This window comes from Diceros bicornis, chromosome 2 (assembly GCF_020826845.1).
Source record: "Diceros bicornis minor isolate mBicDic1 chromosome 2, mDicBic1.mat.cur, whole genome shotgun sequence".
NCBI classification, from domain to species: domain Eukaryota; kingdom Metazoa; phylum Chordata; class Mammalia; order Perissodactyla; family Rhinocerotidae; genus Diceros; species Diceros bicornis.
This window is the reverse complement of record NC_080741.1, coordinates 79,496,237-79,510,232: the sequence shown is the minus strand read 5'-3', so window position 1 is coordinate 79,510,232 and position 13,996 is coordinate 79,496,237. Positions and strand designations below refer to the sequence as shown.

Sequence of the window (13,996 nt, the reverse complement as noted above, 5' to 3'; positions counted from 1 at the left end):
TATAGTGTGGGGGGCGGGGGGACGTGTGCCTGGTGTACGTGGTGCACACCTCCTGGGTCATGTACAGCGTCGTCTACACTCGCCTGTGTGCTGGCGATGGCAGTTGCATCTAGCCCTGCCTGGTGTGGAAGCCCAAGCTGCAGCCGAGTGTGTGCACGACCACAGGGTCCAACCTCGGTGCTGAGAACACCGCGGATCTCGTTTTGAATATGGAAGACTTTGACCTGGAGTCCAAATTTGAAGGCCAGTTAGTGTTTCTTTCCCAGAGAAAACCAAAAATACCAGCAGGCTGTAGGCCGACATCTTCGTCATGCTGGCATTCTGCTGTGGCATGAGGGGAAGCAGTGCATCTGGTGAGCCCTCTGACTACCTACATGGTACCCAAAATGGAAGAAGTCCAGCTGCTCGCTAGGGAATCTGCTACATAGCAGATTGAAGCAGAGAAGAAGCCAACAAGTGCCCTGGATGAGCCCATGTCTCGCTGGAGACCAAGGCTAACACTGAACAGGGTGGTGGATGACTTCATCTTCCGTGGGTCCTTTCTGCCTGCAAGTGTGCGTTGGTAGATGTGAAGATGTGAAGATGTGAAGATGTGATCATGTGAAGATGATCCGGCTAGAGAAGACAGTGCACTGTCTATCCTGTTCATCGAACAGCTCGGCAATCCAGTGAAGGACCTCATGGTCATAAACTGCTCCACCACCGAGCTGCCCCTCACCGTGTCCTACGGCAAGATCTCAGGGATGCTCTGCTTCTGGATCCACACGCAAGATGCCATGTACTCCCTGCAGCAGTTGGAGTTTTCAGAGAAAGAAGCTGATGAAATGAAAGGAATTTTTGTTAATACACTTGTATTTCTTAGTGTTGACCTTCTTTGTCAAAGCATTTCACCTTCGTTTTGTTTTCCTGGCATTTAAAAACATCAGTTTCTGGAATAAAAGGAGGAGCATGATTGGGATGTCCACCAAAGCAGTGCTCTGGTGCTGCTTCAGCATGGTGGTCATCTTCCTGTCCCTGTTGGAAGAGCAGATGAGCCTGCTGGTGCTGGTCTTGGTGGGCATTGGAGCCGCCATCGAGCTATGGAAAGTGAAAAGTGCATTGAAAATGACTTATTTGGAGAAGCCTAAGATCTGAGTTTCAGGTTGTCACTTACAGTGAATCTGAAAGGAAAACTGAAGAGTATGAGACTCAGGCCATGAACTACTTGTCTTACCTGCTCTACCCGCTGTGTATCAGGGGTGCTGTCTGTTTGCTGCTGAACATCAAGTATAAGAGTTGCTGTTCTTGGTTGATCAACAGCTTTGTCAATGGGGTATATTCATTTGGCTTCTTCTTCATGATGCCCTGGCTCTTTGTGAACTATAGGATGAAGTCGGTGGCACACCTGCCCAGGAAGACCTTCACCTACAAGGCCTTCAACATCTTCATTGATGATGACTTTGCTTTCATCATCACCATGCCCACCTCCCATGAACTGGCATGTTTCAGGGACAACGTGGTGTTCCTTGTTGACCTCTACCAACAATGGCTTTGTCTGGTGGATAAGAGCAGATTGAATGAATTCTGCAAGTCCTATAAGAAGCCCCAGTGGAAACCCGCTGCAGACTGAGCTCCCAACCTGGGAGTTCACCACACAACAAAACTTGGATTATTGGCTGAGTATTTTTGGACTCTTTTGGTGGAATTTTCTGGACATTACATCTTCTGCATTGCCAAAATCTCTGAACATTTCTCATACATCTCCTGAGGCCCTTTATGTTGTGTTGAGAGGAGCTGGCATCACTTACATTGCACTCCCAATGTGCAAACATATGTCTTAGTCACTGAGCTGTTGGGCACTTGCCATCCTCTTGGCCATTGGCGGCTCTTGGTGCAGGAGTGTATAGTGTGGGTGGGGGCTGCACCATCACCACAGTGTCCCCCCACCCAGCAGGCACTGGAGGCAGGGAGGTATGGATTTCTATTTCAAGTTGTCTGTAAGTGCTCCTTACATAAATTTCAATGCCTCATTAAATCCATTTCGCATAGACTCTGGGATCAAATGGCTTTTTTCCTTTTTGTTTAAAATCTTTTCCTTTAAAATTTGACTATTTTAAAGCTTAATGTATGTATGTTTCTATTTTAAAATAAATTTCTCTGTCTGTAACAAAAGAATGTGGGCATTTCCTCAGAGACTGGAGATGAGCACAAACCTCATATCCTATTGCTAATAAGAAATCTGCTATTGGTCAAGTTCATTTGTGGAGATTCAGATACTGTTGGGGGAGAGTTTGATAGATGGTGGCGTAGGAGGATCCTGAACTTGCCTCCTCCCATGGACACAAGAAATCTACAACTACCTGTGGAACAATTGCCTCTGAGAGAGAGCTGGAAACTGGATAAAAAGAACCTCCACAGCAAGGGACAAACAGACAGACGTGGAAGAGGGAGATACAGCCCCACTGAGGAACATACCACATCCTAGCCATGGCACTTCATGGCTGGGAGTGATCTCACAGGTACGGAGCTTTTCCCAAAGAAGCAGGGGAATTGAGCTCCACGTTAAGCACCCAACGCGTAGACCCAGCATAAGAGAAATGAGATCCCACAATACCTGGCTTTGCTAACCAATGGGGAATATGCCTAGGAAAACTATAGACCTTCAGGGAAAAACCTGTTCTTAAAGGGCCCACGCACAGAGTCAATCGACCCAGAAACCAGCACAAAAACACCAGCTAGAAAAGTGCATAGAACATTGGTAAAAAATACTCACATACTAAGCTTGGAGCACATCCCAGAGAGGCAGGAGGTGGCTGGGCCCATCCCCTAGGGACTGAGAAACTGGCAGCAGCCATTATTGTGACTTAGTTCAGTCGTGCCAACACAGATGCTGGCAGGTGCCATTGGAATCCTTCCTGTAGCCTGTTAATGCGGGGGTCTGCCCTGCCCACTAGAGCACCTGAGGTAATAAGCACCACCAGGCATCAGGAAGCCCACCCCAGGGACCGGCCCTGCCCACCAGCTAGCCTGCAGGTGACCTGTGGGCTCAGGGTGGACTTGTGGGCTTGCAGTGGGCTTGTGGACCTGCAGAGGGCTTATAGGCCTGACCCGGAATTGTGGGCCTACGGCAAACTTGTGCCACTGGCCATTGCAAACAGCCACACAGGGGATCTGCCCCTCCTACCATTGCCTGAAATAATTGGATGCTGCTGTGCCTGGGGCCTGCCCCACCCATCTGTGCTCCTGAGGCAGTTGTCTACTACAGGGCAGCATAACCGGTTCATGCCAGAGGCCTGCCCTGCCCAAAAGTGAGCTGATAACAGCTTTGCACCAGGCAGCTAGCCTCACCTGAAACCTGCCCCACCCACCAACACAGAGGCAGCTGAGCACCACAGGGAGCTGCACCAGGGGCCTACAGCCATTGTGTGCACCTCACTCTAGCAACCAGACACACTGGGGACCTGACTCACTTACCAGCAACACTGCAGTAGTTGTGTGCTATTAGACCACATAGCCAGCCTTACCAGGGGCTTCCCCACCCAATAAAGTGCCTGTAGCAATCACACACTCCTGAGCCTTACAACCAGCTGGCCCAGGGGCCGGCCTACCCTACCTATGTACCTGCAGCAATAGCAACACTACCACAATAGAAAGGCACACACAGCTTACACATGGGACACTCCTGGAACATTTGGTACAGGGGACAAGAGGAGTATGCTGCTGGGCCCCATAAGGCATCTCTTACATACGCCCACATTTCCAAGATCAGGAGATGTACCTCATCTACCTAAGACATAGAAATAAGTACAGAGAAGTAGGCAAGATGAGGAGACAAAGGAATGTGTTCCAAATCAGAGAACAGGACAAATCCTCAGAAAAATAACTAAATGAAACAGAGATAAACAATCTACCTGATAAAGAGTACAAACTAATAGTCATAAGGATGCTCACTGATCTGGGGAGAAGAATAGATGAATACAGTGAGAGCTTCAACAAAGAATTAGAAAATATAGGAAAGAATTGATCAAGCTGAAGAATAGAATAATGGAAGTGAAAAATTCACTAGAGAGAATCAACAGCAAAGTAGATGATGCAGAAGAACAAATCAGTGATCTTGATGAAAGAGTAGAGGAAATCACCCAAACTGAACAGAAAAAAGAATTTAAAAGAACAAGAACAGCCTAGGGGACTTTTGGGACAACATCAAGCATACTAACATCCACATTATAGGTCTCCCAGAAGAAGAGAGAGACACAGGGGCAGAGAATTTATTAGAAGAAATAGTAGCTGAAAACTTCCCTAACCTAAGAAAGGAAACAGACATCCTGGTGCAGGAAGCACAGAGAGCACCAAACAAGATGAGCCCAAAGAGGCCCACACCAAGACACATTATAATTAAAATATCAAGAATTAAAGATAAAGAGAGAGGGCCGGCCCCGTGGCTTAGAGGTTAAGTGCGCGCGCTCCGCTGTTGGCGGCCCAGGTTCAGATCCTGGGCGCGCACCGACGCACCGCTTCTCCGGCCATGCTGAGGCCACGTCCCACATACAGCAACTAGAAGGATGTGCAACTGTGACATACAACTATCTACTGGGGCTCTGGGGGGAAAAAAGATAAAGAGAGAATCCTAAAAGCTGCAAGAGAAAAGCAATAAGTTACATACAAAGGAAACCTCATAAGGCTATCAGCTGACTTCTCAGCAGAAACGTTACAGGGTAGCAGGGAGTGGTACAATATAATTAAAGTGCTGAAAGGAAAAAACCTACAACCAAGAACACTCTACCCAGCTAGGTTATCATTCAGAATGGAAGGAGGGATAAAGAGTTTTCCAAACAAGCCAAAACTAGAGGAGTTCATTACCACAAAACTGGCCTTACAAGAAATGTTAAAGGGACTTATTTAAGTGGAAAAGAAAAGGCCAAAAATAGGAATAAGAAAATTATCAAAGAAAAAATATCACTGATAAAGGGAAATATACTGGAAAGATGGTGGGTCAACCATCTATAAATCTAGTATGAAGGTCAAAGACAAAAGTACTAAAATGATCTATTTCCATGATAAAAGGTTAAGGATACACAAAAATAAAAGATGTAAAATATGATATCAAAAACATAAAATGTGGTGGGGATGAGAGTAAAAGTGTAGGGCTTTTGGGAAGAGGTCAAACTTAAGAGACCATCAATTTAATATAGATTGGGGTTTAAAATTACATAAGTTATTATATATGAACCTCGTGGTAACCAAAAACCAGAAACCTATAATAAATAAACAGACAATAAAGAGAAAGGAACCCAAACATAGCGCTAAAGAAAGCCATCAAATCACAAGTGGAGAGAGCAAAAGAAGAAAGGAACAAAGAAGAACTACAAAAACATCAGAACAAAGTAACAAAATGGCAGTAAGTACATACTTATAAATATTACTTTAGATATAAATGAACTAAATTCTCAACCAAAAGACATAGGGCAGCTAAATGGATTAAAAAAACAAGAACCATATATATGCTGCCTACAAGAGACACACTTCACGCCTGAAGACACTCACAAACTGAAAGTGAAGGGATGAAAAAAGATATTCCATGCAAATGGAAATGAAAAGAAAGCTGAGGTAGCAATACTTATATCAGACAAAATAGACTTTAAAACAAAAACTGTAACAGGAGTCAAAGAAGGGCACTACATAATGATAATGGCAACACTCCATCAAGAGGATATGACACTTGTAAATATCCATGTACTCAACCTAAGAGCACCTAAATACATAAAGCAAATATTAATAGACATAAAAGGAGAAATTAATAGTAATACAATAATCATAGGGAACTTGAACACTCCACTTACATCAGTTATATCAATCATCATCCAAAAAAGATCAATAAGGAAACACTGGCCTTAAATGACAAATTAGACTAGATGGACTTAATAGATATATATACAACATTCCATCCCAAAACTGTGGAATACACATTCTTTTCAAATGCACATGGAACATTCTCCAGGATAGAGTGCATGTTAGGCTGCAAAACAAGTGTCAATAAGTTTAAGAAGATTGAAATAATATCAAGCATCTTTTCTGACCACAATGGTATGAAACTAGAAATCAACTATAAGAAGAAAACTAGAAAGGTCACAAATATGTGGAAATTAAACAAAATGCTACTGAACAACTATGGGGTCAATGAAGAAATCAAAGGAGGAATCAAAAAATACCTGGAGACAAATGAAAATGAAAATATGACATACCAAAATCTATGAGATACAGCAAAAGTGCTACTAAGAGGGAAGTTTATAGCAATACAGGCTTACCTCAAGAAACAAGAAAAATCTCAAATAAACAATCTAACAATACACCTAGAGGAACTAGAGAAAGAAGAACAAATGAAGCCCCAAATCAGTAGAAGGGAGGAAATAATAAAAATCAGAGCAGAAATAAATGAAATAGAGACTAAAAAGACAATAGAAAAGGTCAATGAAACTAAGAACTGGTTCTTTGAGAAGATAAACAAAATTGACAGTCCTTTACAGGGCCTGCCCCATGGCGTAGTGGTTAAGCGCGCACGCTCTGCTGCTGGCGGCCCGGGTTTGGATCCCGGCCACGCACTGATGCACCACTTGTCAGGCCATGCTGTGGCGGTGTCCCAGATAAAGTGGAGGAAGATAGGCACAGATGTTAGCCCAGGGCCAGTCTTCCTCAGCAAAAGGAGGAGGATTAGCATGGGTGTTAGCTCAGGGCTAATCTTCCTCATACACACACAAAAAAATTGACAAACCTTTAGCTAGACTCGCCAAGAAAAAAAGAGAAAAGGCTCAAGTGAATAAAATCAGAAGTGAAAGAGGAGAAATTACAATGGATACCACAGAAATATGAAGGATTATAAGAGAATACTACAAAAAGCTGTATGCCAACAAATTAGATAATCTAGAAGAAATGGATAAATTCTTAGAATTATACAGCCTTCCAAAACTGAATCAAGAAGAGACAGAGAATCTGAATAGACTGATCACTAGTAAGGAGATCGAATATTAATCAAAAACCTCCCAAAAAATAAAAGTCCAGGACTGTATGGCTTCCCCAGTAAATTGAACCAAACATTTAAAGAAGATTTAATAGCTTTTGTACTCAAACTCTTCCAAAAAATTCAAGAGGAAGAGCCATTTCCTAACTCATTCAATGAAGCCAACATTACCCTGATAACAAAACCAGGCAAGGACAACACAAAAACGGAAAATTATAGGTGAATATCGCTGATGAACATAGATGTAAAAATCCTCAACAAAATATTAGCAAATCAAATTCAATAATACATTAAAAGGATCATAGACTGCGATCAAGTGGTATTTATTCCAAGGATGCAGGGATGGTTCAATATCTGCAAATCAATCAACATGATACACCACATTAACAAAATGAAGAATAAAAATCACATGATCATCTCAATAGATGCAAAGAAAGCATTCAACAGGATACAGCATCCATTTATGATAAAAACTCTAAATAAAATGGGTGCAGAAGAAAAGTACCTCAACATAAGAAAGACCATGTATGCAAACCTACAGCTAACATCATACTCAATGGTGAAAAACTGAAAGCTATCCCTCTAAGAACAGAAACCAGATGAGGATGCCCACTTTTGCCACTCTTACTTAACATAGTATTGAAAGTCCTAGCCAGAGCAATTAGGCAAGTATGCTAATTAGGCAATTAGCAAGAGATGCAAATTGGAAAGGAAGAAGTAAAACTGTCACTATTTGCAGATGACATGATTTTATATATAGAAATCCTTAAAGAATCCACCAAAAAACTTTTAGAAATAATAAATGCATACAGTAAAGTTGCAAGGTAAAAAATCAACATACAAATATCAGTTGTGTTCCTATACACTAACAATGAACTAGCAGAAAGGGAAATCAAGAATACAATCCCATTTACAATTGCAACAAAAAGAATAAAATATCTAGGAATAAATTTAACCAAAGAGATGAAAGATCTGTACACTGAAAACTATAAAACATTATTGAAAGAAATCAGAGACGACACAAAGAAATGGAAAGATATTCCATGCTCATAAATTGGAAGAATTAATATAATTAAAATGTGCATACTTCCTAGAGCAATCTACACATTCAATGCAAGCCCCATCAAAGTCCCAATGACATTTTCATGTAAATAGACAAAGAATCCTAAAATTCATATGGAACAACAAAAGACCCCGAATAGCCAAAGCAATCCTGAGAAAAAACAATAAAGCTGGAGGTATCACACTCCCTGATTTCAAAATATACTACAAAGCTATATTAATCGGAACAGCATGGTACTGGCACAAAAACAGACACATAAATCAATAGAACAGATTTGAGAGCCTAGAAATAAACCCACACATCTATGGGCAACTAATCTTCGACAAAGGAACCAAGAACATATGCTGGAGAAAGGACATTCTCTTCAATAAATGGTGTTGGTTTGCCAACACCACGTGCAGCCACGTGGTGTTGGACAGCCACGTGCAAAAGAATGAAGGTAGACCATTATCTTAAACCATACACAAAATTAACTCAAAATGAATTAAATGCTTGAATGTAAGACCTGAAACCATAAGACCCCTAGAAGAAAACATAGACAGCACTCTCTTTGATATAGGTCTTAGCAATATCTTTTTGAATATCATGTCTCCTCAGACAAGGGAAACAAAAGAAAAAATAAACAAGTGGGACTACATCAAACTAAAAATCTTCTGCACAGCAAAGGAAACCATCAACAAAACAAAAAGACAACCTAATAATTGAGAGAAGATATTTGAAAATGATGTATCTGATACGGGGTTAATATCCAAAATATATAAAGAACTCAATTCAACCACAAAAAAATAGACAACCGAATTAAAAAATGGGCAGAGGATCTGAACAGTTTTCCAAAGAAGATATACAGAAAGCCAACAGGCACATGAAAAGATGTTCAACATCACTAATTATTCGGGAAATGCAAATCAAAACTACAATGAGATATCACCTCACACCTGTCAGAATGGCTATAATTAACAAGACAAGAAATAACAAGTGTTGGAGAGGATGCGGAGAAAACATTCCCAGTGCTGGTGGGAATGTTAACTGATGCAGCCACTATGAAAAACAGTGTGGAGATTCCTCACAAAATTAATAATAGAACTACTATATGACCCAGCTATTTCACTTCTGAGTATTTATCCAAAGAACACAGAAACACTAATTCGAAAATATATGTCCACCCCTATGTTCATTGCAGCATTATTCACAATAGCCAAGACTTGGAAACAACGTTAAGTGACAATCAGTGGATGAATGGATAAAGAAGATGTGTTATTGATAGATAGATAGATAGATAGATAGATAGATAGATAGATAGACAGACAGACAATGGAATACTACTCAGCCATAAAAAAGATGAAATCTTGCCATTTGCGACAACATAGATGGAACTTGAGGGCATCATGCTAAGCAAAATAAGTCATACGGAGAAAGCCAAATACCATATGATTTCACTCATATGTGGAAGATACAAAAAGCAACAAACAAATATCTAGGTATAGAGAATAGATTGGTGGTTACCAGAGGTGAAGCGGGAAGAAGGATGGGTGAAAGGGGTAGAAGGGCACATGTGTATGGTGATGGATTGCCATTAGACTTTGAGTGGTGAACATGACATAGTCTACTCAGAAATCAAAGTGTAATGATGTATGCCTGAAATTTTTATAATGTTATAAACCAATGTTATCTCAATAAAAAATTAATTTAAAAATCATGTTTTGGTATGTTTATTATCTTACTACTAATGCCATTATTTCTAATATTACCTATTAACATAGCTATCATCATCACGTTCTTCGTCGTCAATATTTATTGAGTGCTAAATGTGAGCAAGCTCTATGCTAAAGGCCTTACGTCCATCATTTTATTTAATCATCTCAATAGCCCTCTGTGAGATATGTGCTATTTTATTCTCTATTTATGGAGACTTGGAAAGTATAAATACTTACCCAAATTCACACTGCAAATAAAAGAAGAACTGAAACTTTAAACCCAAGCAGCCTAACTTCAAAGATCTAATTTCTTAACCACTGTGCTTTACTGCCCAACATTACAAATGAAATATTAGGTAGTTAGCTTTTAATTTTTCTATATTTTTCTCCCTCTTTGCAAACTTGTCTGTAGCTGTGACATCTGTTTTTTCCAAATATCTTTTTTCCCTTTCTTCCTTGGAATTGGAATCTTTCAGTTTTAGCTAGGCACACGGCCATCAAGAATAAGGACGCTATGTCCTAAATTTCTTCTGCATCCGTGTGAGTAAGTCTGGCTAATGAGATCTCAATAAAATTTTTCCTTAAAAAGGAGAAGGTGTGTCATCCTTTGTTCGTTTCTTCACTCTCCCAGCTGGATTTGAGTCCTGGGGCTGGCACTGGATTAGCCATCTCAGAATATGATTTGGAAGCCACATGCTAAGGATGGTAGAGAAGCAGTCCAGAAGGACCCTGGGTCCTTTACACTGTGCCACACCGAACAGCCCTAAACCAACTCTTTCCTGGCTTATCTTATACAACAGAAATAAATTTCTGTTGTATTTCTATCTCAGTTATTTTGGGTTTTTGATCTCTTAAATCCGACCTAATCCTACCTAATACACTCTTGGAGGGCAGAGAGTCTTTTATACAAGTATGAATTCTCCTAACATTTAAAAAGGTACTTGATAAATATCGTATCGTTTTATGGTAATTATAGATTTCCAAATGTGTCCAAGGTCTAAAATCATGAAAATCCCACTAAGTCTATTATACATAAATCTAAAACTGTAGTATACTTGAAACCCTCAGAATTGGATAGTTTATTAGGCTAAGGTTTATTTTGCAGGCACTCCAGTCACTTCTTTCCTATTAACACATGATAGAGTTGATATAAAATGCTATTATACATAGCTGGGCACACTCCCAGTGCTGACAGAATAAGGAAAAGCTACATTAAAGAAAGGTCCCCTTTCTGAATTAATGTCATCTCTTGTTATAGCAATCTTAACTCACATTGTTATAGTAAAGAACCTGTCAGCAATTACTATACAAATCCTCTTTTGTGTGTGTGTGTGTGTGAGGAAGGTCAGCCCTGAGCTAACATCCATGCCAATCCTCCTCTTTTTGCTGAGGAAGACTGGCCCTGAGCTAACATCTATTGTCAATCCTCCTCCTTTTTTTTTCCTTTTTCTCCCCAAAGCCCCAGTAGATAGTTGTATGTCATAGTTGCACATCCTTCTAGTTGCTGTATGTGGGACGCCACCTCAGCATGGCCGGACAAGCGGTGCGTCAGTGCGCGCCCAGGATCTGAACCCAGGCCGCCAGTAGCAGAGTGCGCACTTAACCGCTAAGCCACGGGGCCAGTCCCCTACAAATCCTCATTTTAGTAGTCGTGCACACTCTTGTTCACTTAATCAAAGTTATCGTGATACAGCCTTACAAAAGGAATCTTCTGGAAGTTAGTACAAACCAACTCAAGAGGGAAGCCAGTCCAAGAATCACCTTCCAACAAGAGCTATCAATGATACAGAGCTGAGATGCTAAACAAGAGAAGAAAGTGCACCATAAAATTCTTAAAGAGCCAGCCTTATACAGCTAAGTGCTGCTTTTGTCCTGAGAATGTTGTCTAATACGTTACTTTGTCAGAATATATGACAATCTTGTATAGAATAAAATGAGAACAGAATTCATATTCCATTGTTTCTTCTTTTATTTACTAACTCAACCTTTTAATAAATATTTTCCAATCCCTTAGGCTAGGCGCTAGTCTCACCTCTGGTAATAGACAAACAATATTGACAGAAATTGGGTCTGCCTGGAGCTTACTTTCTTATGGAGGAAGGCAGACAATAACCACCAGCAATTGAAAAACTAAGATATTTTTAGATAGTGGTTAAGGTTAACAAGATATTGAGATTGAAAGTGATTGGAGACCAGGGGAAGTCAGGTCACATCGCTCTGAGGATCTGTGATTTGAGCTGAGACCTCGATGACAAGATATGCCAATCTCATGACAATTTGGAGGAAGAGCCATGTAGGCAGGGGAAATAAGAAGTGCTCAGGCCTTCGGGCTAGAAGAAGCTTCAGTGATTCAAGAGGTTGGAGATAACTTCAAAGCTTCTGGAGCAAAGTGGGAAAGGAGAGGGTGGTGGTGCTAAGATCAGAGGGCAGGGCAGGGCTGGATTGTGTAGGACCGTGAGGGTTGTGGTAAGACGTTTGAATTTTATTCTCAGTGCTTTCAGCATGAGAGGCAGTGGAAGTGACAATTTTATGTTAGAGACCTATTCTTCTTTGGCTGTCTGCAGCTTCCAACTTAAACTTAGAAATAGATTTTTAGGATGTGAACTCCTAAGTTCTCATATCTTCATAAGTTGTGACCATCATTGCCAGAACTTGTCTGGTATTTCACAAGTGCTCATGTTAATGGGAATATGGAGGCTGAAATAAGTTATACATTCTTGTGACCTATGATAAATCATGAATCTTACTCATTATGAGCCTCTTTTTATTCATACTGAAAGCATACAGAAATAGTAAACTCAGCCTCACCTGTCAGTAATATATTAAGTTGATTAAATATTGATTTTTAATTTTAGATCTGTCACTTCTTATTTAATAATACTTCAGATTTGTCTTTTCCTATGTATTACTCTGCATATCCGTTTTTTAAAACATACCTTTGAAAAGCTGTAGTAAACTACTAAATACAAGGATAGGAGTGGGCACATCAAGAAACAGTAACAGCAATTGTATGTTTGTGAAAATGTTCTTATATTGTTTGCAAAGTACGTTGTGCTCATTGGACTTAACGTTGTGGAATTAAGCATAAGAGGCAGGTACTCTGCTTTGTTTGCAGGATCTAAGTCAGAGACAGTAAATACACATTCATGTCACCTGCTCTTGTAAGGAACACAGACATCACCAATCAACTTGCTCCTACAGACCCCGGCCTCAACCTCAGAATCCTTTTCATCACTGTGTTCTAGGCTGCCACTACTCATCAATGAGTTGTCAAGAGAAACTAGCCCATCAGTCGCCTTTGCCTTAAACTAACAAGGAGCAAAGAAGATACACATCTTTCCAGGTATGAAAATTCTCTGTTCATTTCTCACAATAGAGGATAACTTATAAAGAACATGGACATGCAGGACTTAGGGTAAGATAAATAAAATGCTTGACATATAGGAAGTGTTTAATGAATATTAGATTCCATATTTTTCCTAGAAACCTAAATGATACTATTTTGGTCTCAGAGGTCCACAAAGTTTCTACTCTCAAATGACCCTTTCCATTCTCATTATAAATAGTACCTGGACTCTTATTTAAGGGAACATCCAAAGGAGAATACACACACACACACCCCAAACTTACTTGTTATGATTTTAAGTCAGAACTTTATTGCTTTTGTCCAAATGGCTGTACAAGACTTAGAAATACTAAGAACACTGTGATCTTTAAAATAAGTTCTATAGAAGAGAGAAGGAAGGAGGAAGAAGTGAGAAAAAGGCCATTGATTTGGGTGAAGAATAAGGAAAATAAATTTTGAGTTTGTTTGCAATATTTGGGCAAAATATTAAAGATTTATTTTTATAGTAATATATTAAAAAATAAGATTCTAGCATAAGTCATTGGGCATAAAATGCCATCTACACCTTGTGTGGTTTCTATTACAGAGGAATTAAAAACTTGGGTTGGTATCCATGCTAATTTCATTGTTCAAAATGCTTTTTTGTACCGGGATATATTTCTATATAATTTGTATAACTTTTTAAAAGTATCTTCAGTAGTAAAGGCTGAATTAAAAGCAACCCTTCTTATCTATGTTTCCTGTTCCTAAGTTTTATTTTACTTTGTTAGAGCCTCTTGAACGTTATGGTTCATAGCATCTGAAAAAATAGACTCCCAGCTCCATACCAAGAAATGTTAATTAAGAGAGTCTGTGATGGGGTGAGATGGAGGAGGAGCTCATGTTGGAATTTTCTAGTA

At 40.0% G+C, this 13,996-nt stretch overlaps 1 long non-coding RNA gene and 1 pseudogene across 1 annotated transcript in view; both read left to right on the top strand.

Annotated features, from left to right (window-relative positions):
* LOC131411222 (uncharacterized) overlaps window positions 1–13,088 on the top strand; it is a 130,859-nt gene extending 117,771 nt beyond the window's left edge. Inside the window, exon 3 of the long non-coding RNA XR_009221518.1 lies at window positions 12,997–13,088. This is a non-coding gene — a long non-coding RNA (uncharacterized LOC131411222). The remainder of the gene's footprint in view (window positions 1–12,996) is intronic.
* On the top strand, window positions 36–1,609 carry LOC131411215 (lipid scramblase CLPTM1L-like; annotated as a pseudogene).
* Window positions 13,089–13,996: the final 908 nt, after the last annotated feature.